Source organism: Fringilla coelebs (genome assembly GCF_963513975.1).
Source record: "Fringilla coelebs genome assembly, chromosome: 1".
NCBI lineage: Eukaryota > Metazoa > Chordata > Aves > Passeriformes > Fringillidae > Fringilla > Fringilla coelebs.
The window spans coordinates 49630263-49654911 of NC_140028.1; positions in this window are offsets into that span (position 1 = coordinate 49630263).

Sequence of the window (24649 nt, forward strand, 5' to 3'; positions counted from 1 at the left end):
TCTTAATTTCACTGCTGGTCTTAGCTTTGTGAAGTCAGAGCAAGGCACATGTCTTTAGGAAAAAGCAATTAAGAAGCAACTCCAAATGTACTGTTGTGTGTTTATTTGTGGGGTTTTTTGAGTTATGTTGTTGTTTTGCTTTGTTTTTGTTGGGTGGTTTTTCAGGTTTTTTGGTGTAAGACCTCTGCAAAGCAGAAGTGCAATCTTTTCTCGCTCATGAAAGAGGAAAACCAAAAGTCTGGAATCAAGTTGACTTAGCAGGGAGAAAAACCATGTCTTCTCATCTAGTATTTATTGTTGGGTTCTTTGTGACCTCGTGTACCTGGAATGGCATTGTGCCAAACATTCAATTCTTCTAAATATTGCAAGTGAGTGTATTTATCTCTTTTTACTACTATATTTTTCATTGTAATTCTATGATGGAGATTTTTTCCTTGAGTGCAGGAATAATTTTAAATTACACTTACATTTGGGAAAGAGCAGAAGACTACAGATTGTGGCTGTCCAGTGTTTAAGAAAACCCTCCTGAACTCAACATTTTCTGGAACTAAATATTCTTAGTTGAAGGAAAACTTTAGGTCCTGTAAACTGAGAATGTAGGAGTGCAAGTAAATATTTTGCAGGACTATTCTTGAGTGTTTGGTGGATTTTTTGCTTTTAGTCATAAACCAAACAAAACAGGACTTACCAACTGAGCACAAACCCCTTTGGCAGATCAGTGCTCAGGCAGCAGAGCCTTGAGTTCAGTGCATATTTAATAGGAGATATGCACCTAATAAAGATCACTGGCTAATGCAGCAGTTAACAAGATTGATTGCACTAATATCTCAGGGATTTGTGGTTCCGTTCCACCTTTTTGACAATAAAAATATTCTTCAGTAGAAGAAAGCTGGGAAATCAGTGTTGAGGCAAATCTGTTTGCTGCACCAAGTAAATCAGTCATATATAACATAATCAAGTGGCAATAATGTTATGTATGTTAATTAAAAAACATTCATAAAATAAAATAATAAAATAAAATAAAATAAAATAAAATAAAATAAAATAAAATAAAATAAAAATAAAATAAAAACAAGATATGTGGACTAAAACATGCATTTTACAGTATGTGTTAAATAAAGAGCTAGTTTTAGCTTAATTTCTGGTTTAAATAAATCTTGTGATAAATAAAATGTTATATCAGAAATGATTGTGGAGTGGAGGTCTTCTGAAAAGAAGGATAATTAAACCATTTTCCAGTCCAATGCTGAAACCCCAGTGGTTTTCCCAGACCAGTACCACTCTCAAATGCTCATATCTGTAGCAGAAAAACTGGAGGAAACCTGTAGGCTTACGCTAGTCCTTAAATATTAGAGGTGACAGTGTTCTGCTTGGGGAGAAGGGAAGGGCTAAAATTTAAAATGGGACTGAAGAGTACCTGTGGTTTCCTCAGACCTCTAAATACAACCTGAAATCAAACATAGGTTGAATCTGAATGAGTTTGTATAAGGCTTGTAGAGACTGCCCACATTACCATCCACTGCTGGGTCCTGCATTGAGTCAGAAGTGCAGTTCTGGGAATAAATCTCCCTCACATTGATGGGGTTTTGGTCAGATTGATGAACAGTCTTGTAGCATACACAAGGGATGCCTTTTGGATGAGAGTAAACTGAATGTGCATTGGGAGTACATTAATTATGATCAAATGGGGCTGTTTTGAAGTAGTTCCCAGAAATGCTGTAGTTGAACCATCATCTTGTACAGGAAATCACCAGTGCTGGGGATTTTGGTTGAAAGCTCCAGAATAATAGCTTGGGTTTAGATATGGTTCATAGGTAAAGTTGTTGTTTGGACTAGATTTGATTTAAAGCCATGATAAAATGAATGCTTTACATATGGGCAGGCATGACACTGTATATGTCAATATATACATAGATATACATTCTGAGGTACTATTTTACTATGGTTCTGATTTTTCAAAATACATACTTATGCATGAAAACAAAACATTTCAGCTAAAAGCATCAGACATTTGAGTAACAAATTATTTCTTATTACAGAGACTTGATACCATAAGGAAACATTAGCAAGTAATTCTGAGGAGTCTAATAGCCATCAGATTTAATGAAAGGGGATATTAGGTATTTTTTGTCTCAAATATATTTGCTTCATCATTTGACTTTCAAAATCGATACTTGAAACCAACTTTATGTTCTTTTTTATAATGATCCTGTAGATAATGATGAAGTAATTGTCTCTAAAACTTTCTATTGCTTGGTACTTAATTTGTTATGATGAAATCTACATATGTTATTGGGATGTAAATAGATATGAAGGAAGCAAAATATTCTAACAATATACATTATTCGATTAAATTATTGTTACTTTGAAATTGGAAGTAAATAGTATTTAAGGTCTAAAACTGTCAAACTAAACTCTTACAAATTTTATTTTGAATACTTTTCACTTTAATGTAATTAACCTTGTGGTTTGTCTGCCTCAGAAAAAACATCATTATCTCAGCACTCAGATGCAAAGAAAGAACAAAACTAAATTCTGAGAACCACAAATGGGCTCTCATCTTTAGTAGTTCTGAATATATCAAAGAGTTTTTCTCACAGAGAGCGTAGCCCTAATGGCAAAGTAGTTTATCATTATAAGGCAAACCACAGTAACAAACATAAAATGTACCTACAACATCCAAATTAAAAGACTAAAAAGCTCAGTCTAGACTGCTCTACCTCCCCATAAGAGATCAATCTCCAGAATCCCATGGAGATATTTCTCTTTGCCCATGTGTCAACCTATTTCCCTAATGGCATTGATGCAAGCCATGTTTCACCGCTTGCAATTCCCAAACAACAGCATGACAAAATTTTAGGTTTGGATTTTCATTCACTGTTCAGAGGAACATTGTTTGACTTAGCAGATACCAAATTGGTCTGCATGTCCAGCAGAGATTTTCCTGGTACTCCTGAGTTACTTGTCTATTTCTTTTGTCCGCAGAAAGGGACAGCAACAGTCATGGCCATGCTATGCCTTATTTTATAACAACAGTCTTGCACATGAGTGTAGATCCTTTGAAATACTGCACCAGAAGAGGTTTTCCTGTTTCTCAAAATACAACTTTAGGTTTGTGAGACACTTTCTCTCAATCCACAAGCTGGGTAAAAGAATAAAGCTAAGCTAAAGAAGAGCAGGGAATAAAAGCTTGGAAAACAGTGTTTTTATCAAAGGATGTACATAGTCTGAAGGTCTGTTGTACATGAAGCAAACTATAAAACTCTCATTCTGCAATAAATCCTTTTTATACTTTCCATTAGCATAAAGAGGGTACCCTGGCATTTCTACATGATCATGGTGAAGACAACAGATTTTTTTATTCATGAGATGATTTCATGTGCTTTAAGATTTTGACTTGGTCCTTTGTCTAGCTGGATTTTCTGTTTTTTCTGGAAGTCTATCTTCTCCTAGTTACTCAGTTCAGTAGCATTTGAAGTGTGTTGAAGATTATTTCGAGAAAGCCTGTTTATGAAACTTCACTGGAATGAATGCAATCCTAGCTGGTCTCTGCAACTCACTTGCTATACAATGGGACACTCTTCTGGTATTTGTCAGTAATGTAACTTTTCAAAGAGCAAGGAGACCACCTTGACCCTTAACTTGAACACTGATTCATGAATATAAAACTCATGGGAAAAAGGATGGCAATGAGCTTTTCCATCAGTGCCTCACTGAATGATGGTGCAAACTTTCCACTTTATAACAACACCCTTGAAGAAGTGTGTAACAACACCCTTGAAGATGTGTATTTGGCAAAAGTGCACATTTTGGCTTTGCACTGTTTTTTGAATACCTTCTTTTTTTTCTTAGATGCAAAAGAAGAATATAGAGATGAGGTTTAAAGAGGTACAGTAAAAACCTTTCCTCTTCTGTACCTTAAACGAGACTATGCAAAGGTTCCAGATTGTATAACTTTTCTTTAAATCACAATGCCTAATGCAGACACCGTGGGTGGAATTTATCTCCCTAACTGACGAAAAGTTAAACATCTTGACTTTCTCTGTAGTCAGCGGTGAAAGGCACCTTTAGATGTGTGACTCATGTTGTCCTTAGTGTCTAGAAAAGGAGGATAAATTGTCCCCCGAAAATCCTCAGGTCTCTCCATTCACTTCAGAGGAAGCCTAGGAGATGGACTAGTTGATGTAACTTCTAGGTGCCTAAAGAGGTGAGGGATATCTAAAGCATTTTAGAATCAGCAGCAGTAGATCCTTCATGTGCTTGAGCAATTCCACAAGCTTTAATGCTATATTGTCTAAATGAGGATCTGGGAGTCTGAAAGTCCTCTAGAGACAGAAGCACAATGCAAAGCCTCTTCTCTTACTACAGTGCATTTAGGATTAACATGGACATAACTCAAACTTCTCTTTCATAAGTTTATATCAAACCCTTCTCCTTTTTAGAGCATTGAGGCATTTTCCTCAGTTTATTATTGCTCACCAAACAAACCTCTGGAGAAGCTGAGATGCACTGCAGGGTGCACAGTTTAATCTAGTGGTTCGAATATTCACTTTGAAAAATACTGTTCTCCCTTTGAGACCTGTCTTAAATGTATTTGCTTTTCTACTGGATGATCTACAAAGTGCTTTCTAAGCCCTGCTGCAGTCATACAGTTCTTTCCACTGACTTGGAGCGCACCGAGCAGTGTTAGGAAGAGAAGACATTTATTTCTGCCTCAATCTTATTGCTAGGGAAAGGGCTGCAATTCCTGATGATTAACAGACTATAGGGACCACAAGCAGAAAACGCAGAAAGAGAATGGATTCCTTCTCAAAAAATTCCTTCTCCCACAGACCTCTTCAGCAACCACAGGATTCAGTTCAGGAGCTGGGAGGACCAAATGAAAAATTTCCAATTACAGTTTTTAACATGAAGCCCGTAGCTGCTCAGAACAAGTACTTATACCAAGCTATGGAGTGTCTGACAGGTTTTATTGTCAAGATTTGCATAAACTTTTTTCACCTTTGAGCCTGCAGCATGTTTGAAAATATTTTCAAAATAATTAGCAACTTTATATGTGTCCCAAATTATGCCCTAATTCTAATAAGAAGTGTCATTAGAGAATCCAAACCTGCTAAATTATCTTTTTAAGTTGATTAACTTTCCCCTTCCTATACCTGATTTAAAGTGGGGATCTAATTATCATCTCTTTCCTGATTCAAAGCTCTGAAATATTATATGTTCTTAAATTACTCACCAGGGAATGTGCACAGTGATGGTGCTGAATGACATATTTCACAAGTGTTATACTTACCATATAAATTATTATTAAATTATATTCCCTGGAGTGTATGCTGTGACATCTGGGGTTGCTTCAGGCATTTGGAGTTCCATGTCTGTTACCAGATCACTATGGTTTCAGGCAGCTACAGTAATACCATCTGTAAATTAATAAATGTCACCCTTCTGTGCTACTTCCTTTCAATCCACACTCATATCACGGCTTTCATAGTTTGCTCTGCTTCCTGCAAATGTATCATATAAATACATAAAAATTCACTGAGGTTTTTTTTCCATTTTGGTGAGGTTTTTTTAATGTACAAATGCCATAAAGGAAAATGAAAGCTCTTCTCAGAATAATAAGCAGGTAGAAAGAGCTATTTCATTATGTCTTTTTTTAATAATATAGTGATTTTCTCATTTTTGCCAAATTCCAAAGTAAGCTGTAAGCTGCTGATTACCCGATGTTTCAGAGATAGTGTTGCCTTCCTGGAAATAAAGAGAATTGACTACTTCTCTGATAGGAAAGAGGATTTCACAAGTGTTTCCCTTAGCAAAAGAAAAAAATTTAAGAGGGAAAAAGCGGCAGGAAAATAATCAGTTTCTTTGTGTAAATCTAATTAAAGGGAAATCCTGCTTCCTGTTTTGGAGAAATGTGCCATTCCTTTAGCAAATGCATATTTGCATGCATTTTAATGAAACTTTACAGCATGTAGCTTCATATTTAAAGTGTCATTTTAGCACAGTCAAGATAAAATTTCGTTTTTACATGGAACATAGGAGGAAAGACTTAATGCTGTCATAGACACACAAGGCAAAACCCACCCCTCTGCAAAATCTTGTAGCACCATCTCTGTGCTGCACCTGGGCACAAGCAAGCCATCATTTCTGCTTGTGCTGGAAGCTGCCACATGTCCACACTATATGCTGAAGTTAAGTTATGATTCGCATGAACTTCAAGAAGCCCAAAGGGGAGAAAATTCTGTCCTGAGCTATTCCACAGTGCAGACTAGGGTGTTGTTGTTCCCCCGTGTGCAGCTATGAGGTTGTCACTCTATGTTTCACTTCCTGGAGGTGTATCATGCAGCCAGATCACCTTCCAGGGAAGACAGCTGCTGCAGAAGCAGTGTGAAAAGGGAAGTGTCCCATGGCTGAGGTCCCCCAGCATTGCTCTGGGCTTGCGGTGCAAGTCTAGGGGAAGCTGAAATTGTGAAGACCTTGGCTGCGCTGTTTGCCTTCATCTCCTTTTCAGAAGAGCATTATGTTTAAATATAGCTGTGTTCCCTCAAAATTTACTGTGCACCCCCAGCCTCCCCACTGGTGGGGTGGTATGAGAAGCAGAAAAAGCTTGTATTCTGTGCAAGCTTTGCTCGGGATTAACAAAAAACATCTCTATTTTATCAAACTTGTGTTCAGCACAAACCTGCACCTTCCTCCTGCCACACTTGCCACTGTGAAGAAAAGCCAGCCACTCTACTCCAGCCAAATCCAGAAGAGGGGGGTGGAGGGTGAGCGTGAAAAGAAGTACAGAGGGACACCTTTTATAACCTAAGAAGAGGTTTTTGCATATTCAAAGCATCAGACCTCTTCAGCTAGAGCAATCTGCAAGGATTTTCCAGCACACTGCTCTGACTTTAATTTTTTAGCCCTAAAAGTGTTCTGATTAGCTCAGATGAGAATAGAAAATAAGGTCATCATAGCCTTGTTTCCTGAGCGTCATGTGAATTTTCAAGCTATTTTTCATGCAACACCTTTGCTATTATTTCACTCTCGTTGATGCCTTCCTTCTTTTTCTATATTGAATATAAAGATACAATAAGAAACTGTGGATTAAGAAGCAGCTTGGTCAGCAAATACCTGAAGCTGAAAGGCTTATACAAAGAAAAAATTATATGCTTGTTATTTTTAATTCCTTTCCTACCAACCTCTAGTCTCGACTAGTCTAAGGCTGGCCTAAGATAGCCACTCTTATGTCCAGGCGTCCTTTCCTCTTGCCTCCCTACCCTTTTCTATTTTTTCTTCTCTTCAGAAAAACCCACTGTAGCAAATCAGAATGATGTCTCCCCACAATACACTGCTGTGGGAAGAAAGCCCAAGAATGTTATGCTTGACCTGCCTGTTTCCTTGTCAGTTCCAGCTGAAGTTTAGCTGAAGTTCACCATGTAAACAGGTTTCATCAGGCCTGAGGGAAGCTATATTAGAGATTCTTTAAATTACGTAGGAATATGATTCAGTATAACTAATAGAAATACTTTCTTAAAGTGAATTTATTCTAGATTATATATACTTTTTTCTTTTTGCAGATCATACTCTTCTGCTACACTGAGCCCATTCCCTAGGTCTTGCTTTTGGTTTTATTCCTAAGCCATCTCCAGGGCCCAGAGCTCTTTCATAGCATCAAAGATTAGGCTGGCATGATTCATGAAGCAAACCGTAGGACCTAGCAGAAATCTGTAAGCAATCTGGAATCAACAGGGACTCCATACGTCATCTAGCTGTGGTACCCTGTTCCATCTGCAGTGCTCAAGAGAAAAATGAACCTGAAAACAGTTCATGTTAAAAGACACACTGTTGGAGAAGGTGAACAGAATACTTGGAGGCAAGGAATGAAGTGCTCAAGGAGACAAAAGGTTTGCTGGAGCAAAACTTCATGAGCATAATGGAGAAAAAAAATTGTCAATTGGAATTGACCAGGCCTAACAGATCTGATTCAAAGGGCACCAAGATCAATAGGATCTTTCCCATTTATCTTGATAAAATTGGATTCTATCTCAATGCAAGCAGCAAGAACAAAAAAGTAGGAATGTGTGTTAATAGAGGGATAGTTTGTTGTCAGTTGTCCTATTGTAGAGCAAAAGTAGTTCTAGATGACCCTGTAAGGTACCTGCACCTACTTTGAGAAAATGTATGCAGCAATTAATGGCTTTAGTCAAACAGACTCATCTGGTGTAGCCTAAAATATGTAAATTTTTTCCCAAAGTTCTCTACTTTTTCAGGGGCTAAGTATGTTTTTTGTGCTCCATTGGAGTTACACCATTTGTAAACATGTAGTTGGAGGAGGACCTGCCAATTCCTAAATTTAAAAAAGAAAGGAAAGTAATTTAGTATCTGATGTCCACAAGAACAGTATGCCTCGCAGACAGCATTGTCCTTCATAAAATTGTTCCCTACAATGGCCTCTTTCAGTCTCCGAATCTGATAAAGCCTTTATCAAATTCCTCTTATATGTTACTTCTGCACATTTGTTCCCCTGAAGCCTGTCCCTAAATACTTATGCCTCAGCAAAGAAATTCAATTTGCAAGCCAGTTCTTCAGCTGATGTATAGCCAGTATATTTCCAGCGAAAATCAATGGCGTTACTGTGATACAAATTGGTTGATAGTAACTCTAATAATATTTATGTAGGTGTTTGTACAGGCTTAGTGCTGATCATGAGATGGAGTACAACACGCACCAGCCAGAAACCTTTGCAGCAGATGTCTCTCATTGTAGGTGGAAAGCATGTAGCTGTTTGATTAGTCAATCCCAAAAGTAAATTAGAAATCCCTTGAACTAGCCCAGCTGTCTTGGACAGCCCGTTTGTGGTAGACAAAGCCCAACACCACCCCAGTCTTCTCCTCCACTCTCCACCAGCATCTTTTTAGCCTTCTGATTTGTGGATTTTGGGGTGTAGATGTCTTTCAATGATCCATAAAATCTGCTTCCCCTTTAGCACCCTGTTCATATCCAGATGGCCACAAAGGAGATGTGAGAATTTCTGTCACCCTTTAGCATTGTGAATACACACTCTGTGCAAGTCACAGTCCACAAATAATATATGCTCAATGAAACAGCAGGTAGAAATATATCACAATTTTTCTGGCTGGTTCTTTCTTTCATAGCCTCAAAAACACTTACAAGTGTTTTTGAGGCTATGCTTCCTTTCCTCTTTTTTTTTTTAATATAAATTATTCTTCCCATGATAGAAAGCAAATTAAATATTCAGCCAACAAAGATAAAGCACAAAATTCAGGATAGAAGCTTCTACTATGCATGTTCCCAGTGAGTGATATCTCTACTCTTGCATAATCTGTTGGTTATCAGAATTGTTAGTATTATATATATATATAAAAAATAACATATAATAACCATTTTAAAGTAGTTTATTATATAAAATATAGTAGTGATAATGGAGAACTCTGGTGATAGCCATTTCTTTGAGATGAAAGAAAAGCTACAATCATTTTTGTTGCCTCAAATTACACTTGTCAGTGAAGATTTATTCACCATTATAATGTTTTCATACAGATTAGCTGCTTGGATCTCAGTATGGCTTATAACAACCAATTTTTATTTATTGTGTTATCAGTATGTTTATTGACTATGTCTGACATATTTTCAAAATTTATTTTCAAAGTGAGATAGCTCACAGCTTTTGACAATGCTAAAGGATTTATCCAAAGCCAGCCAAATGTAAAGAAAAACTCCCTTTTTCTTTAGTGGGGCTTTCATCTAAGTGTGTGTCCAAGTGTTCATCAAAGTCTCATTAATACCTGTCTTGCATGGCATCAAACTGAATCCATGGCACTTTATACTCAGGGATATACCCAAGGATAAGGCTTCAGCAGGCAATACAGAAGTATGTGCCCTGGAGAAAATATTTTGAAAATAGTATTATTGAACCAGCTAATTAAACTCTTGCAGTTTTCTGCAGCTTCTTGCCAACCCATTTGTACTGAATAGAAAGGAATTACTCATATGCACACCCCCAGCAGAGCAAAAATTCCCTGAAGGATAAACATACACTTCTGTGTAATAAAACACCTAAACAAATATAGGGTGAGAGAGATGTGGAGATAGGAGTTAATAAGCACCTGGACTCAATGCCACATTACCACAGCTCTTCCAGTTGAACTCCAATCCAATATATCTGTTCAGCTCTAATTTCTCCTTAGAGTTGCATCGGTTCATTTGGAGATAGTTTAGGGATCCCTGTCACACCATAATAGACATTTCTGGTGGGATCATTTGCTGTGAACTGGTTTACCTTAAAAAAAAGATTCTCCTGGCTTTTGATGTGTGTTTCCTTGTAGCAAATTAAAAGTTATTCTTTGCCTCAGCTATTTGAACTTCATAATATCTTAGGCCAAGCTTCACACCCTGGTCCTCCACACTTTCTGGATTATAATCTGCTCCATGGACTCACCACTCAGAGAAGCATCACCATCATCCAGTCCAGCAAGAAAAATACTGAAGCCTACAGCAGCAAAGTTTGCATTTCACCTAATCTTTAAATCTGTGAACATGGGTTATTCATGTGTCTGAATGATGAAGGGGATAGTTATCCATCACAAGTGATGTGTTGCTGGTCCCCTGTGCTATCCCAGACCAGTCTGAAAGAAATAAATGCTGGAACCTGCCTTTCCTCTAGCAGAAGAAAAGGAGCCAGGGACAATCACCCTTTGTCATGATCTCTGAGTGATGATGAAAACTAAGCAATTAATCTAACCCCATTAACTGAGTCATGGAAAGGTGTCTTCTGAGTTTATTTATCTATCTTTCTGTCTCCACAGAGGCAGAGAGGAAGGAAGTCAAGACCCCAGGTTTTACTGCCCTGAATATTCTACGTATGAGTTAATCCAAATGAGAGGATACTAGGATATTGCCAGACAGGACACACTCCTGCAGAAATCAGAACAAGGAATGGAAGGAACATAGGAAGAAAGAAAACAGGATGAAAATATGTACTGAATAAAGCTGTACACTGTGAATCTGCAGTTGTCTGAGGGTAGTCTTATGCTTGATCATATTTATACATAACTTTATATTATTAGGATTAGCTAGTCAAAGAAAGCAGGTAAAAACAGAATTCTTTTCCTTTTCAGTCATGAGATTTAGTTGTTGCATTGATTTGGTTTCTGAAAAGGTCTGCTCTCATACTAGAATATTTAGTGGGAGACATCATAACAATAAATACTGTTTGCAGAATGTTCTCAATTACCTTACCAACCAGGGAATCAGAGAGTATTCAGGGAACAATTAATCTGTTGATGCTGTAGTCAGATATGACAGTACAAAATATTTTAGTGTCTCCAGGTTTACCTCTTATGACTGTGGAGACAACCCTAGACTGCAGAGCAAAGCTGCTTTGGGCAATATTGTGCATGGTTTCATAGTCCCTCTTTGAGAAATCTCATTGCTGAGTTAAGAGGAGACTGACCAGTGAACTTCCATAACACAACATCTGAAAGTAATGAACTTATGCTAATGCTTCCCATCTGGTAGAGAATGTTTCTGAAGTGGATTAGTAGACTTGACTGAGAGGTCTACTCCATGGCTGGAGCCCCTGTACGACTACCTTAGGGTGTCCTAGAAGTATTTCTGATAATGTACAGCCAATGCACTTTCTCCTTCACTAAAGTATAGGCTGTGCCCCAAATGGTCCATATTTGTCATTTCTTTCTCTCTCATTTTTTCTTTCCACTTATTTTTGTTTCTCTTGAGAAAATACATCCTGTGTACAAATTAAAATCCTAGATTCTTTCATTCAACTAAATGCAGACAAGGACAGGGAGGAAAGCAAAGGAAATAGAAAAAAATTGTCTTATTTTGATGATGGTTCATGAAGAGAAAGGAATTCATATGTTTCTTAGATCCTTACTATTAAAACTGAGAAGCAGGGGAAAAAATGACTGACTGGAAATGTTTGTTCTGTGTTTGTGACTATGCTATACAAGCATTTTTCCCAGTCTTAAGTTGATACTAGACAGACCTTCAAGGCAAAAATTATATTTATGTGGAAAAGTTGTAATGACTTGGGTTTATGACTTAGATTCACATTTTACTTGGGATTCTTACCTACACCTAATTTACATAATTCTCACACTTGAGAACTTTTCTACTTTAAATGTCTCTGTGAAGAGACTGAGTGCATGATCAGGGTATGAATGTTGTCATCTCTCCGATTTTATGTTTCCACATTAATGAAGAAATTTCTCAGACTATCAATGAGAAATGTCAGAGATGCCAACACCATAACTCTGGAGTTGTTCGTCCATTAATGACACTGCTGCTCCAGTGTCCTCCAAAGTTAAGCGCCTTCATATGAATTTGACATTTTTCTTTAGTATAGTGCATTAATTTGACTCAAAATGAAGAAATGGGGGACTGTCACAAGTTCTTCGGAGCAAAGCCCCTGAAAGAGAAATAGGGGAAGCCTTGTGGTTACTGAGAAGACCTACATTTTGAGGACCATTGGATTGAAAAGATAATTCTATTGCACTGCACGTTTTCAAGCTGTATGTTCAGAGGACTCAACCTGATACATGCTTTATAATGTACATCAGATTAGGGCAGGTGCTCATGTGATGTTCCCTAACTTTGCCTATGAAACAAAACTGAGGCAAAGTTACAAAGGAGTTTAATGGCAGGCCTCAATTACTGTTTTCTCAAGACAAGCCCCAAGTATTTAATCTCACAAATAATGAATTTCAAAGTAAGATTTTAAATGCTCTTATCCTTAGAACAGTTCTTTAATTTCCTAGAGGTGTGTCTGCAAACTATGAGAACACTCTTTGAGTTCTAAGAAAAATTTCAGCCATATTATCAGCTCTGGCATGATTACTTGTTTGTAATTTCAAAGCATTGAATGTTACACTTTCAAAACACTTCTTATATGAATGAAAGCAGAGTGGGGTTTGTCCAAATGAGAGAACAAAAAATTTATGTTAGGTGATAGATTGTTTTTTTTCACTTAAACCTCACTTATCCATACATTAAAAAAATGTTTTAAATATGTCTATATCCCTTTTAAATAAGTCAGGGCATATTTTACTCTATGGAAGCAGTGAACTGAATGGCAAGCCATAATAATATTAATATAAAGTAATGGGTCAGTGAGCCAGCATTGTGCCTTCATGGTAAAGGCAGCCAGTAGTATCCTCTGAGGAAAAGAGTCATCAGACCATGGAGGGATGTGATCCTTTCCCTCTACTCAGAGCTGGTGAGTACATGTACCTGAAGTGCTGGGTCCAGCTCTGAGCTCTCCAGCAGAAGAGAGACATGGACATGCTGGTTTGAGTCCAATAAAGGGACACAGAATCACAGAATTGGTAAGGCTGGGAAAAATGTTTAGGATCATCACGTCTAAACACCATCCTAGTGGTACCACCATGTTCACCAACAAACCATGTCCTCAAGTTTTCTGAATGCTTCCAGGAATGGTGACTACACCCCTTCCTTGGGCAGTCTGTTCAAATGCTTTGCAACCCTTTCTAAGAAGGACTGGATCTTAATGTCTAATCCAAACTGCTTCTGGATTAACTTGAGGACATTTCCTCTTGTCCTGTGAAGGTGTTTCTGTTTTCCACAAAGATGCTTCTGGGACTGGAGCATCTTTTATAGGAGAATGATAGAGCTGGAACTGTTTCAGCCTGGAGAAGAGAAGGCTCAGGTGTATTCCACCAATATATTTAAATACCTGATCGCAGGCAATGAAGATGAGGGTGCCAGGATTTCCTCACTCGTGCCCAGTAACAAGACAAAAAAAGCAATGGGTACAAAAAAACCCCAAAAAACCAAAAAACTGAACACAAGAAGTCACTTTTTGTATTGTGGAAGTGGTCAAACACTAAAAGAGCACAGGGAAGTTGTGGAGTTTCCATCTTTGGAGGTACTCAAGAGCTGCCTGGACACAGACCTGGGAAGCCCACTCTAACTCTGCTTGAACAGAAGGTTGCACCAGATTATCTCAAGATTTGCTTTCCAATCAGAATGATTCTGTGATTTTAGAAAATGTTTTACATTAATTTATGCCTTAGCTTCAACTTGCACTAAAACTTCTGACAAGTTGTCTCAAGTAGTTTCTTTTTTAAATATATGTCATTAGGAATGTGCTGCTTGTAAGCCATCTGATGCAATGCAAAAAAATCTGAGGATGTCTCAACATCTCAGGTTTTCTGAATGAGACAGTTTAAAATTAACTACCACTTTCCATTGCTAGTCACATTCACATCCCAGAAGAGATGGACAACTTTACTCTGCCAATGGAAGAAAAAAAATTGTCCCTTTAAAGAGACTATGCTTTGCATGACTAAGATGACTAGAGAATCCTGGCCATTTGTGCAACTATTTCACACAGATGATGCCAGCATAGCTGATTTAAAATGCATTAAATGTGAAAAGTTGGAGAAACAAATACAGCATGAATATTAATTTCAATTCCTAATCATAATCAGGGGGAATCAAACCCAGTAACATAATTTTGGCGGTGTTCCACAAATTTCTCTTTTTTTAGATCATCCTGTGAATTTAATGTGCCAGTAATAAAAACCAAAAAAAAACTGGCACCAGCACAGTGATTGAAAAGTGTCTCCTACCCCCAGACATTTAGCATATAGCAGCAGATCAGTGTAGCATCATTTTCAAGGGAAGCAATCTCTTTTTAACAGCCTGAGTTATGAAATCTGAACATTATCTAAAACAATCTGTATTTTCATATGCAGCATACAAACTAATTTCTATTAGATTTAGCAATATTTTATTTTCTCAGGCTGAAATAAATGGACTTATTCTGTACATAACACTATGGTAAGGATGCTTGTATCTCATCCAGCCTGGCAGAGAAGGGAGAGACCTTGCTTTGTGGGGTTCACAGAGACATGGTGTATCAAACCCTCCCTAGCACAGTGACTGGTGTGTGATGACTGAAACAAGTCTTGCATATGTTTGAACTAAGGATTTAATTCTTTGAAACTCACAAGTCTGGTCCCCTCCTCTCTGCTCATCCAGCAAGCCCAAGTATGTTCTTCCAGAGCCTTTTTACTCTTGGCAGCTAACTCATCCAACTGGGAAGGCATTATGGGGCCCCAAAGTATTTTACCACCAAAATCTTCATCACCCAAAATCTTCAGCACTGGGGCCATCACAAGTGATGTAGCTGAGCATTGGAGGCCAGGGAAAGAGCTGGACAGTGAAAGATGAAGTTGAGAACATCAGCTTTTGAGCACAGGGTCTCAAGTTTTATGTGGTCATGTAAACCTGAATGCCTGAAGATGCCTGTTGGCAGCATCTTCCTAGATCTATTTAGGAAATTTTAGCAAGTACTTGTTTTAACCTCAGAATGCAACGGCACCTTATAAAAGCTTTCTGTAAGAGACACAGGTGGCTCCTTTATGTCTACTCCAGTTTAAAATATCTTTTTGGGCTGCTATTCATCCTGTTTAATTACATTTTTAAATACCAGTTTTATTTTTTTTCTGTGACAGAACCAGTTTTAATACATAAGTGTCCTGGCCAGTCTGGGCTCAGGAGGGGGCATCAGCAGGTCAGCAGGTGATGAACAATTGCATTGTGCATCACTTTTTTTTTTTCCTTTTTATTGTTATTACTGTATTTTACTTTTTTCAATTATTAAACTGTTCTTATCTCAACACACAAATTTTACTTTTATTCTCCTGCCCATTCCACTAGGGTGGGGTGGGGAAGTGCGGGGGGTGGAGTGAGCAGCTGTGTGATTCTTAATTTCCAACTAGGCTTAAAATCATGAAAATAAGATAATACATATTGTAAAGACAGTTTAACAACTTTTTATATGAGATAATTAAAATGGCATGTTTTGAAAATGTTTAAACATTCCCCACTGAACAAAACCCTGTTAAATCTTCCTTGTGTACATAATTTTCTTCAGATTAGTATGTTTCATCTTTATTTTGAGAAAGAACAGTTTTGAAATTTAAAAAAAATCTACAGAATGATTCTTGCCTTCCCTTTCCTTCTGGAAACCTTTAAACATTGTGTGAAATTTTGAACAAGTGAATGGAAGCCAACAATTCTGACACACCCGCTATGATTTACTATGGTTTTTCATTCCCTTTTTCTCCCCCTGCAACAGGTTATGATAGTGGGCTCCCAAAATGTTAACAGATGTGTGGTGTGAAGAGGCAGAGAAAGACAGTGTCAGTGAACAACAGATTTGCACATCTGCTTCTTAGCCATCCATACAAACACCTCCTCATACTGGAAAAGTACCCAGAATGCGTTACCCTCGTTTGAGTGACAGCATGAACACTATTTTTTTTTTATTATTTCATGTTATACTAGAAATATTGCAAGAGGACTGTGACTCATCGTTTGTTACAGATGTTGCTGGAGCTTTGCCTGTGCCTTTAGCTACAAATATTTCCTCCAGATGTCAAGATCTGCTGTGACGGGAAGCCAGCATGATTGTTTCAATACAGTCACAAATTCTCCCAGACGTTAGCACCACAATGACACTGCGAAAGACTTAGTTGAGCTGTGGGATCTGGAGCTGCCAGTGGGAAGAAACAAGCTGGTAAAAGCTATGTCTGACTGCAAATCTTACTGCAGACAGCTATACCCTGAGCACCTTATCCCTCCACACATTTCCTCACATGCCTACACCGTATGTCAAATGAGACTCTGAGGTGATTAAACCAGCAATGCCCCAATGCACAAAGTAGACCTAAGTAACTCTTTCACAAACAGATCCTGCAATCTTCTGCCTTGCCCTGAAATTTGAAGCAGATGATTTCACTCAGCTGCCCATTGTCTTGTCTGTCTTTGTTCTGGATTGTCACAATTAATTTACATACCATTGACAAATTTGAGTATTGAGAATTGCTGGTCCCAGTGTCCATTACCATGCTTTTATCTTGTCAGTGTCATCTGCTCTCATGTTTCCAAATTCTCTGGCTTTGTTTTATCACTTCATACTTATTCAGCATCCTCATGATTTTGGCTGGGAATACATCTTCACCTACAAAGCTGGCCGTTTTTCCTAGCCAGTATCAGTCCCTTTTGGCTAACACCATCTCAGTGCCACTCACTGATGCATTGACAGCAAGGTACCTTTGCTTACCATTTTCCCAGTTTCCTTTTTGGACAGAACTTTCCCTGTCACCACATATTTCATTTCCCCAACTGCCCCTTGTGAACTACACTACAAAAACTGCTGTAAAGCCCAGGCAATATTTTCAACACATTTCCACCTGTCTTAACTTGCCATACCCACTATTTTACTTGGACACACAGGGATCACATTAACTTCCAAAGGAGTGATCCATCATTCTTTAAAGGAAAAGTTTGATTGAACCTGTGTGCACAGTGCCAGTGAATCTTGGTGGTCAGTTTAAGTAGCTCCTGATGAGAGGCACAGTGCATTAAATTTGTTGCCAGTGAGAACTTATAAGGCAAAACTCCTGTGTTCCTCTTGTTGGCCAAGTGTCTTGTGGTAGCTAGTATGGACCCAAGTATTTTTTTTTCTCATGACAAATGCCATACCTTATAATTTTTCTTCAAGTATTTTGTAGCTCAGAGACAAATCATCCACACAGCATCTCCAAGGAGACCAGCTAAATCATCTGAGCCCTGAAATGCAGAGATCCCTTATCTGGACAGCTCTTGCTGTCTGGGTGGCAAAAAGGTCTTGGCCCTGAGCTGATTTTCCAGGTGTGTTTATCCTTTTCCTGTGAGGGTGCTTCAGAGCTCAACAGCAGGTTGCACCTGCACGTGTTGGGGTCCAGATGACTGAAACATTTGGAGAAGATGGTCTTGAGTCCAGGCTCAGGTCTGGTTTTGCAAAAGTCAGCTCTCACAGGGAAAATAAAATGTGTAACAATAATAAACCCTATTGCAAAGTTGTGATGGCTAGTTCAAAAAATATAAGTTTTTTCATTAGAACTAGAGACTTCTCTTTGATTTTTTTTAAATCCAACTGTACAGGTATTTATTATTTTAGTCACTTTGACGTTGTATTGAAACTGGTATCCTCAAAACTGGTTTAATGTCATAATTGTCTTGTTTTATGTTCTTCTTATGTGGTTGTGATAATTAATTTGCAGTTAAGAATGAAGTTTTCCTTTTATTGGACATCTGATTTTCACACTCATGGGGAGATGGTTTTCCAGAATGTCTGTCTCAGCTCCTGCTCATGCTGAAATTTTCTAGTGGGGTTAGGAAAATCAACATAAGAGTGAGTCAATCTCTGGGATAATTCAGGCTGTTCCCATGACTCCAGTAAAGGACATAGTTCAATATTTGTCCCAGATTAATTTTCTTTAAAATCCAAGTGGATCTCAGATTTAGCATTGAATAGCACTGGATCTCAGAAAGCTTTTTTATATTCCAGGTTGGAGAAAGACAGCTTAAAAAGAGGCAAATAAAGGGAACATTACAAAACAGTGGAAACAGGAGCACATACGGCCATAAACTGAGGAGGAAACCTGGGTTTGTATGGAGCTGTGACCCAAACCACTACTTTCATGTAAGAATATTGTAACTGAATTGAATTTTAAACACATAAAATTTGTGACATATTGAAGAAAGGATTTTAGAGGGAAAAAAAAATCCTCTCTGATCTCAGTTCAACTGAGAAATATTTAATCAGTTGATTCTCTTGTCCTTATTACAAATATAATTTACCATTAATTTAAAGGATGCTTTCAAAAAAAGACAGAACATATGTTAAAAAGTACACAGTTAACTGACACACAATGAAATTTCTTTCAGCCTCCTCTGAAATGTGCCATTTTGTTACTGCAAACAGTAGAAAGCCTAGAGATGAACCATTAAAGGATCCAGGCATCTCTTCACTGCCATATAATCCTTCACACCTCATTAACCTCAATATCATTTACATAAACTGCTGAACTTTAACACTGCCTCCAATAAAATTTGCAAAATACATGTAAAGGTCAAGATAACAACTTACAAATCTGTAAAATCAATTTCTTATTCAAAGGCTACTTTGTCAATCATCTCATGGTAATTCACATACCATGGGAGAAGAAAATGATGACATTAATGAAACCATCCTGTTCCTTAATTGTTCACTTACAGATTTTCATGCACTTTGTTTTTGCATTAGTGAAATGTTCCAGGTAAACTGGCATATATTTTCTAGGTGTTGTGCAGTCTCCTTTATAACTTAACTGCATTATTAGGTCCTATCTGATGAAAGATGCCTCTTCCTTGGTAAGTAGTGAATGGAGGTCTTTCATGAGCAAGCACTATAAGTTACTTGTCTTGGAATAGCACTCAGTGATATTCAAGCCAGAGTTCAACTGGTGGAAATATATTAATCTAAATATTTTTCAGCAACATAGTTAAAAAATAGTCTTCCAGGTTTTTTATAATGTATTGTCATCTACACAAGTTCTGGGGGGAAAAAAAAAGCATCAAGACTTCTTGGTAGATTATTTACCTCTCTATATGGTTCTTTCTGCATTGATTTTGAAATCCAAATCCTGTCATACGCAAATACAAAAGTAAATGTCAAGTTATCTTTAGAACTTTTCTAGAACATTGTGGGACCAGAAAAGAAAAGTGAACGTTTTTCAGGCTGCAGATTTTGCAAATATCAGAAGTTAAATTCTCACTAAGGTAATGACCTACTGTTTAGCCCATATGTTTGTTGTTTAAAAATGTCGAAAAATAGGATTGCATAATGAAATTTTAGACTCCACTGCCTAGTCAGGCTGTTTATTTGAACTGATATTTTGAGACAGTTTCTTAGGGATCAGCCTCCTGTTGTTTCCTGTTTGCATGCAGTATGACTCAGTCCTCATGCCAACTTGAAGCTTTTATACTTAATTCGGAAAGTTCAGTATTAAGACTGCTCTTTTAAAAAGGCTGCATGTACCTTATAAACAATGCTTCCTTTATTTTTGACTTAGCACCAAAAAAACTAGTGCCAAACCAATTGCTGCTGCCGGATATCCTTGAGGCATCCCTCTGTCCCCATCCAAAAGAGTTACTTCCCACCGCACCAGCAGGACCTGGGTGGTTTGGCTGGGTGGAGAGCACAGAATCTGAAAAGCCATGGCCTTATCTGCCAGGAAAAGTGTCGATATTCTACTAAGTACACAGACCTGTCTGACTTCTGAAGGGTGCCTGACCTCCTCTATCCACCTCTGGCTAAATGCTAAATGGCCCAGCAGATGCTGGCATGCTGCCCCCAGGGAGCCAGGACACAGCTCAGGACCTTGCAAACCCCCCTATCCCAGTGTAGAGACAGCCTGTCTTCACAGCCTCACCCAGGAGCTCCCAAGCTTTACACAAAACAGTTTTCAATATTCAGGCCTTCCACAAACATTTTGGTTCCACATGAAAAATGTGAGGCATCATACTCTCATAGCTGCCTGTAAGAGTGCCCACCAAAGCCTGAGAACACCTTGTTTTCAGCGAGGTGCTTGTCTTCTTATTCCATGCTATCAAGGGTGGCTGAAAGGAGCCAAAGGGCTGGAAACAGACAGGGCAGAATCAGAAGTGAGACAGACTGACAGAGTTACACAGGAACTGCTTTTTTATAGCAATCATCTGCCTATAGGAGACAATTTATAAAATAATTGAAGTAAACACAAAGCAAGGTGAGTTGAAGTGGGCTAAGGCAGATAAAAACCTAACAGGTTCTTTGAGCGTTTTGAAGGAAAAAATGTCAGGTTGTGGTAAGTATTTTACATTAAATTGAGTGTTCATTCATTTTAGAGTGAGATGATTTTCAAATTGAAGGGGGTTTTAACTTTGTAATATAAATAAAATTTTGCAATTAAGGAAAGTTCTTTTATTTAAGGTTTTCTCAAAGTGAAATTTTTTGTGCCTGAGTTTTGATCATCCTTATTCTGAATTCTCTGTGGTGAAATTACAGGATTTCATGGGAAAAATTATTAGAAAGATCTGAATTTTTCAGATATATCAAATTGGACTCTTTAAAAAATACAAGAAAGGAACTGCATATCACTACTCTGTTCCCTGGGTGGACACTGTCTTGTTCTGGAAGTAATGGTCTGCTAAACTACTTTTACTGATGTTAGAATCAGTGTCCTCACAAGCCTCAGTTTTCAGTCGATTGAAAAAAAAATCAATTTTAAATGTCTTTACTTTTCTTTGTACTGTTTACCCAACAATGTCCTGCAATGGAACATGATACAGTCAGTTACATCTGGAACTCTAAATATTTCTCTAAATATTTCTCTAAAGTTTCTAAAGATTCTCCAAGATTTTTATTACTAAACAAAGTTCATAAAGTTGGCATCAACAGAAGTACTGTTATCACACACTTTATTTATTTATTCTAGTAGTTGCCCTCAGACAGATCCTGTCTATTTCTGATCATCATTTTAACTTGCCTTAGTGTCCATCATAATTTACTTTTCTACACTGTATGAACAGAAGTGGGTATTTTGGTTTGGTTGGGTTTTTTTGGCTTTGGGGGTTTTATGGAGAAGCTAGCTTCATCATTCCATCAGGAACGTATCAAGATCAAGACTTTAAAAATATGGTTTTTGTCTTAATATTTTCCAGTACAATGTTTCTATTTTCAAAATGCTGTCTTTGGTTTTTAGCTGGAAAAAAATACTTGCATGTGTTTCTCCTGAACAAAACTGAAAGCTGAGCCTGTTAAAACTTCAAAAGTTCAAGATTCTTTTGTCTTCTTATCTTAGAGCACTATGCTGCAAATAAATTCCTCTCTTCCTTCTCCTTCCCAGCCCTCTGAGTTCTGCCATTGTCACCTTTTCACCTTCTCTAACAAACAGAGCTTGGAAGAGTAGTATAATACATTTTGCTATTGGTGACTTATTTAGTGAGGTAGAGGGAAATACAGATAAAAGGAGAGCTGTGTTTTACAGTCCTTGTTTAATCTCCTTCCATACAATGAGGTTGGTGTTTCTTCAGATTAAACATAGGTCTTATGAGACTCCTAAGAAAAAGCATAAAAATGAGCAATCTAATTGTAAGTAAATAAAATTCTAAATACACCAACATCTAATTCAGACCACACATACTTGAACATTTCTTGATATACCTCAGACAGGTGAGTAATCAATTGTATCACACAATTTTAACATGATGCTTTATAAACCCTTATCAGAATCAAAGGTATTTCTTCAGTGTGCTTCCTTAGTAGTTCAGATCTTGGAAAGGCAAACTTGGAAATGATGAGATTTTCTCTTACTAGAGCTTGTTGAACTGCTGTCTGCCGCATGTGTGGCCTAAATAGCTGAGCCGGGTTTTCTGTCCGCTTTGTGCTTGCAGATAACATGCACCCCAGTGAGCAGGCATGTCCAAAAATACAAAGAACATTGTCTTATTGCTGCACTGTTAATTTCTTTCTTGATTAGACTCTTGCAAAGGCTCTAAATCAGCACTAGAGACAATCAGAGCTTTCTTTCATTGCAGTAATTTCACAGTGGTTTTAACTCTTCTTTAGTCTCCACGGTATGCAGGAGAAAAAGATTTTTTGTTTTCGTTTTCTGTATGAGAACATAATGTTCCCTCTGTGTCTATCAGCTGTTGTGATAACCAGGGATTAATTAAAGAGTCACTTGTTGCTTCTTCTTATATGCCAAATAGCTTTAATCCCTAAAGTTCCAAAGTAATAAAGACAGCAATATCATCCTGCACACATGGGACAAGAAGAACAGTCCACCTCAGTTCTCATGTCATGTTAAACCACAGAAAATAATAAAATCATAACTTAGAAACTTCCCTTGTGAGCAGTAGTGTGTATAGAGATATACTGAAGATTCTCATTCTCCATGGCTTCTCCACAAGACTCTCTGGCTATGGAGGGCAAATGCTTTACTGCAGAGAGTGGCACAGACCCAGCAGAAAATCTGGCCTCAGCAGCAAAACAAGGATCACTGATCAGCAATTCCAAGTAGCTTGTCTTGGAAAGAAGTCATGCATATTTCAGCCAGCAGAAAGAATGCAAGCCTAAAATAAAATAAAATAATAAAATAAAACAAAAAAAACCAAAACCCCAAACCAAATTAAAAACAACAATAAAACCTAGGAAACAAACAAAGCAAAAAACCCAAACAAAGCAACAAACCCAAACAAAGCAACAAAAAACCCTCGCCCAACCTGCTGAAAATTGTTAAAGACATGGATTTCTCAGCCTTGGGTGAAGGAGTGGCAGACTGGCAGTCTGATCTTTTCACTGTGGCCATTTATGCACAGCGTGTAAACTTCTTTCCTCATCCTGCTACATGAAGGATGTAAAAGGCAGGACACCTCAGGGCATAACTGAGCTGTCTCAAGAGTTATTCTAACCTGAGTTCAGATGCACATACTGGGTGTGGCTCAGCTGTGGCTTCCCTGTCTTCTTTCAGTCACGGAAATAAGAACCCAACAAACATGTTAGAAAGAAGTTTGGGAATCCCAGTTCCCTGATCTAGGTACCAGTGTACCATGCAGCACCTCAAAGTACAGCCACCTGTATTTTGTTTCAGATGTACCCTGAGACTTCAAGACCCAGAATTTCTTAACTTGTGGCCTGGAGGCTACCAGAAAAATTATGGTTCAACAAATGAAAGACACTGAGCAGAAGCAAAGGGAAAAAGTTAAATTTTTGCAAACAGATTCTCTTTCCACTGGTTTAAAAGCAATTCACAAGACCCTGGAGAATCCTGTGCTTGCAGAGCTGACCTCCTTCAGGTATGATGATACAGCATTACAGAGTGCTGTGTAGGCAAATCTTTAGCACCAAAATGGAAATAACAGAAGGAGGAAGCAAGCTAAATAAAGGGGGATAATTTGGTGTCTGAGGAAGCATTATGCCAAGAAGTCATAAGATTTTTTCCAGTTACATAATCAGTAGCAAATCATGTTACTTAGGTTAATGGCTTTGAAAATAGTTTTACTAATAGGCCTTCAAAACCTCACTAGAGAAGTTTTAGATGAAGATAATTTATACAAAATACTTCCCAATATCCCCCCTCTTTTCAACTCAGGAAAAAATACTTCAGCCATGACTAGAAGTGGTGTGAATTTCACTGGCTTAAATTCCCACACTACTCACTGTTCATTGTTCAAATATTTTAACATGGGGATTTACACAAAAAAAAATATCCCTCTCTAGAAATGGACAAGAACCCAATATCTGGGAAAGATGTTAATTTTAAAGACAGAGAAGAACATTGTGAAATCCTCTAATCTTCCCATCTAATACAGAACCTAGCTTTAAACAGAATCATGGAAAAGGTCCACATCTTTTGGCAAATAAATTTGCCCTAAATGCATTAGACTCAAAAGGTCCTAAGCCAAATTCTCTGTACACATAAATGGCCAGTGTAATTGATTGGAGAGCGGAAGTTTGGCTGTCTCTAAAATTAAATCAGTTATAAAGAAATAGTACCCAGCATCAGCTTGCGTAAACCAAACCAAGGACACAATGAGGGAAGGTCTTTTAGAGAGTCTCAGTCATCAATCTATACTTGTAAATTCCAGTGAAACAAAAAAAAAAAAAAACCAACTTGAAGAGGATTCTCAGAAATTGTGTTTGAAATTCCTCTAAAGTAATTTCTGTTTGCCAGAGGATGCAGCAGCATTCAGAAAAAGGCAAATTCATCTCCTTCCAATTTAGTGGTGGTGCTCAGTTTCCCAGTGCACT